Raw genomic sequence first — 5938 nt, forward strand, 5'->3', positions numbered from 1 at the left:
TGAAGTGCAAGTGAGTGAAGTGTCCGGTTTGTTTCTCGAGGCTCTATGATGTCACTTTATGCATAGTTGCTTAGCGCCGTTCAAAACAAGAAGAAGAAGAAGAAAAGACTGTTAATTGTATTTTGTATGCCTGTAACATTTCGTTCGTACCAGTCTCAAACCAACACCAGCCGCATTCAAAGCCTCGTCACTCGACGCTCGGTTAAACGCTCCAACACTTCCCTGTCTGATCGGACTTTGGACAAGAAAATGTCTGCGTCGTTCACCCGTCCGGCATTTCTTGTTCGGCGGCAAAATGAACGACCGTCTCTGTTCGCCGCATCAAGATTTGAAGTCTGTCGGCTTCGTTTCCTCTTCCAATGAGAAATGATGGATGCAACCAATCATGTGAGGAAGAGATGGACCAGAAGCTGTTCAGGTTTCTGAACATGTGATAAACCTCCTGTCTTTCTTGTACTAAATCGAGCCTCTCAATCTTGAGTGAAGACGAAGCATCTCCTGCGTCGTCTTAAGTGGATAGCCAAAACAGTCACGTCGAAGCGTACAGATATTGAACTTGTTTGTGAGGAAGAAGCCTGAACCACAATGCACAGGCGGGGCTGTGATACATTTGGCCAGAAGTGTCCAAACATTGATTTCCATGAATGTGAAAATGCGTCCGTGTCGATCCTATACAAATATGTAATAATTTTTATTTTTATTTTTGTTTTTTGTATATGTAGCCGTGACTGAACTGTAAAGCTCAAGTATTAAACAAGTCCAGGTAGAGAGGGAAAGGTTGAACTCAAACTGTAACCAAGAATTCAAAATTGTACTAAACTCCACATATTTCAAAGGAAGGAGGCAACGTGAATGTTTTCTCATAATAATCCAGCGAATAACTCTCTAGAGTCTTAACATGGGGGGCGGATTACAGTATTGAGTCGCCCATCCTTCCTGTGGCGTCGTCCATTCATTTCACCTTCACAGAGAACAATTTCTCTGTTTGTCAAGAGCACAGCAGGATCATCACGCATGGCCATATTTATGATCCTATTGTCGGACGCTTTGGTAAGGATGAAGTTGGATTCATTGTATTTCAGTTTGCCAATCATGTTTTTGTGTGTGTGTGTGTGTGTGTGTGTGTGTGTGTGTGTGTGTGTGTGTGTGTGTGTGTGTGTGTGAGAGTGAGTGTACCTGTCTATTCAGACATGCACATTTGTTTTGTACGTCTCTGTAAACGTCTCCCCCCCTTTTTTTTGTTTTTGGTCCCCTATTTGGTGTGTATACCACATGTTTGTAAGATATGATAAAGGATTCTACTTGGGATGTTTTTGAATAAAACCTTTTATTATAACACAGTTGACTCACCGTTGATCTCTCTCGAGACGATCGTTGCATTTTTTTTATTTAATTCTTTTTATTGAAGCTGACGTCATCGCAGACCCACCAGCCGCCAGTAGATGGACACATCGAGTTGATTTAGCAGGACAATGAACTCAAGGACTCACGTGTGGTGGTCGTATTTATAATTACTGCACTCCTCTGTCTAAGGTGTCATTTTCCCATTCTAGGCTTTGTTTTTATATTTTATATTTTTATTTTTTAAGTAGTCTTACTCATGATTCAAGCTTCTGTCATCCTCATCTGTCCAGCTGGTTAGTGTCAGACTGTTGAGTAAACTAAACCTCCTACACACACACACACACACCCAGACTTAACTTTTAGCCACTCATACCAGTCTCCAACATTTTCCCAAACATGCTTAGAGAGATTTTAACTAACATTTTTTCAAACACTCGTGTGTAGTTCTGTTTCCTCACACATTGTTCCAGCGGGATCTTAAAAATCAAAGTATTTAATTTACAAATCTGCATTTAATACCTTTTTTAAAAAAACTAAAAAAAACAAAAGGTATGAAATTGAACTTGTAGAAACCCTGTCATACTTGATGAGTGAGAGTCCAACAGCGTTCATTCTCTGGAGCTCCGTTTTTGGCGTCCTTAGGAAAGAAATAGTTTGCTGATAAATGCTTCATCGTGTTGGCCAACTTGACTTCATTGTGGTGTGTTTGTGCGAAAGGATTGAACAGCACACAGGCACAGAGTTTAAAACTCAATTTAATTCATCACCTGAAACAGCTGCCCAATGCAGACGACAGACGAGTTGCAGAAGTGGGAAGCAATCGGGTAATACAAGACAGAAATGTTCCAACTCAGAATTCAGGGTTTGCCGTGCTCGGTGTTTGTACTCTCTACTTTAGAAATGTGGAAATATGACTGAATTTCAACTTTTGTATGAGGGATGTAATGCATGTTGTAATTGTTATAAAAACCTTCTGGCACAACTTTAATGAATGGGATGAACCTTTCTGTGAATGTTTGTGTGCAGCATGTCTCCTGCTTTTCATCATGATGTCACTCCACATCCATCTTCACTGCTTTATCAAATTCTGGGGCACTGCAGCCGATCCAAGCTGACTATGGGCGAAGTCAGAATACCCCCTGGTCAGGTCGCTGCTCCATCACATGACTGCAACTTATGAAGAGGTGAGTATCAAAGATGGAGGGATAGGGTCAGACAAAGGAAGTGGAATCGGTAACTTGTTACCAGTTACTTGAAAAAGTAAGTTGTTTTACTTCAGTCATAGCAGAAAGCTCAGGTAATCAACCAGCTCTGGACCCACACTGTATTACAAAAGGACAAAAAAACATCTATTAGTGAATCGCACTATGAACACATGTCTCATGAACGAACACCAACAGGTTAGTCCACATTAACATGACAGAGTAGTGGTATTTTTTTTTTTTCAGACTGAATCTATAGTTGCAAATAGATTCAGAGTGAAATATTCTGACGTCCTGAGCAGCCAGATATACATAATAAATTTATTCTCTGGTATCAACAGCTGATAAATATGCAATTTGCATAGATTGTTTCCTTTCCTGCCGGCCATGTTTCTTCCCACTGTCTGATCCTCGTGGGCCTTTTGTAAAGTCCTGATTGGTGCGCCTTGTGTGAGTGATTGCATCTTTTTTTTTTTGCCACTGATTCCCAGCTCGTGTGCGGAAAAAGCATCAAGAAATTTCTTAAAGACAAAATCAGTTTAACCTCATGCTGGATCCCCCATTTTCTTATAGTGGCGAGCTTGACTGAGAAAGTTGGATTTCTGAACCTAAAGAGAGCCAAATGTTTAAGTTTATTCCTGACTTTGGCTCTATTTTGCTGAAGGACCTAAATTTTCATCCCTCCCTTTGAACTCTGAATAAACACAGCCGAAGATATTTTTAACTTACAGATTATCAAAGGGCTGAATCGGGGCGATCACCGTGGATTCTGGCCACAGGAGCCTCTAGGGACCCGAAATGTCCAAGTAAAACTAATTAGAGCACGACCTCGGCTGCTGATAAACTGTCGCTGGAAGCTTCGTCTGGACCGCTCTGCAGATGCCTGCTGAAAGAGCAAAAGGTCCTCATAATTCCTCGGCTGAAAAGGGGCACATGTTTATTTTGAGCCAGCTCCTCAGCCCATTGGAGACTTTGCTGGCACCCTGGAGAGCCGTGGCCTAAACCCAGCCAAGTCAAACTCTCACACACTACTACTATACAGTCAAATAAGGAAGAGGGAGGAGTGAGTCTGAGCATGTTAATGTTACAGCTGACTGTAATGAAAAGATGCCTTTTGAGAGGGTCCACTGATTAAATGTATTCTAAAATGCAGAACGCATTGCACTGCCGCCAAGCATTCGATTGGAGGTGGGGTTGGGACTGATTGAATTCTAAGAGTGGCATCGTTCAGATCACACCCTGTAAACAGTTTTCCAACACAGATGATGTGTGAGCATGTGAGAATGCAGCCTCTGTATTGGCATCCACAGTGCAGCAGCCTGTTTTCCAATCTGGCTATTCACTCCGCTCCATCAGTCACCGAGGGAGAAAATTCCCACAGGCTGTCCCTCGATATGCAGAGATTTTTTTATTTATTTATTTATTTATTTTATAATTTCTTCACTGCATCCCAGTATACTGACCGGTCATTCATTCATTCATTTTCTTCCGCTTATCCGTTTCCGGGTCGCGGGGGTGACAGTCTGAGCACTGTCACCCAGATCACAATGCACCGATTAAGAACCTTCCTGCAGGTGGTGAGCCCACGGGAAATACTGACCGGTGCATTACAATAATCCACTATCTCTCTGGAACAGGTTTCTTCGAAAAACAATTGTGTGATTCATGGCTTCACAAACATGTTCTCTCCTATTCCCAGCAGTGACATAATCTTTCGCCACAATACCATACTTAGTCCTGCAAAGATCACGTCGGCGGAGTCCCAATTGGGTTTTCGTCTATTAATAGATAACCCAGAGAGTGGATGGTAGGAGAAACAAAGATTTGGGCAATAAAACTGTCAGGGAGTATACAATAACATGCTGGACCGGAGTTCTTGTTCTCTTGCTACTTGCACTGGTGAAAGTGAACCAAAAGGGAAAGATTCAGGCACATTCACATTTGTGAGCACGTGATGAAAAAGCTTTATTATACACAGTCTTGACAGCAGAGGTTTAATTAGATTTCCCCTGCAGCGATGTTTTGCAGTGGTGGTGAGCTGGTGTGGTCTGTTCCTGAATCAGCGGGGTTTAAAATGATTCAAATGTCGATGCAGGATCAAGAATCCTGAGTCGGATGTCTCTGTTCTGGGTGGCGTCTTGCTCAGTACACCAGATGAATGTTGTCACGTGATGGCACCAGTTTTTCATTGAATTTGCTGAAGCTTTACTTTTTAATTGGTAAGCGTGTAGCCAACATGCTGCACTCGCATCATTTGCACATAGATTATATGTAGTTTTTGCACATTTCTTGACACTTTATTTTGTTACATTTATATCTATTCCATTTCTACATATGGAGCTTTTGCACATTTGACTTTTTTTGTTTTGTTTGTTTTAACATGATAATATGTGAATCTATACCATGGGTGAAACTAGAGTGACGATGTGCAACACAGATTTAATCCCCACCACCACACATGACCCCCACTCATCCCCAGAATTTGTGGCATTGTGGTTTCAAAGGCTTGGCCTTGTTATGAACTTCTGGTAGAGCGTAATGTGCGCAGGGAGAACATGTAAGTTCCACACTGAAAATCTAGGACTGGTATCAAACCCATGACATTCTCACTGTGCCGTGAGTGCTAACCACTACATCACTGTACCCTGAATTCTATACAAAAGGTGCCAACATTATATTTTAGTGAATTTTATTTAAAACTTTATAGACAAGCTGGAAGAACATATAAGTTGTGCACATAGGAAGGCTCTCCTCGGACCCCGAACCTCCTCACTTTGAGGTGAGAGTAACCTCAGAATAAAATGAGTTTACCACCGACAGTAGTGCCTTATTTTTGTTTGGTTGACTGGAGAAGCATGGCGTTGTACATCAGTGAGCTACATCACAAGTCGTTGTCTTTCTTTTGGACTTTATTTGTCACAATACTGCTGAATATTGACTTTCAGTCACACTCTTTGTATTGTCGTTGTGCAAAGTGAATACAGAGCACATGTTCTTAGCCACAGATAGTCAAGAATTAAAACAGGACTACAGTCAATGCCTGAAAAATAACCTGAATGCAATTGTGAAAATTGATAACATAACAAAAAGCTGCCAACATGGCACACAGGTTTACTTGTAGCAATAAATATCTATTTATTAAACTATTTTTGTGGAGTCAATGTGACTTATCAACACATTGATGACAGGTGAAGGTTCAACTACAAGCTGCTATTTTCATTTGTTTCCTATGATGACTGTGAACATATTTTATTGTTGAAACTGCTGAATGTATGTGTTAAGACAAACTCAAATAGTATTTTTTAAATCTACCTTTGGGGAATGTGTTGAATTTGTGTTTTTTTCTGTGTACATTTGTACATTTAATAAGTATGTTCACATGTTCTCTACAC

This window comes from Lipophrys pholis, assembly GCF_963383615.2.
Source record: "Lipophrys pholis genome assembly, chromosome: 15".
Classification (NCBI taxonomy): Eukaryota; Metazoa; Chordata; class Actinopteri; order Blenniiformes; family Blenniidae; genus Lipophrys; species Lipophrys pholis.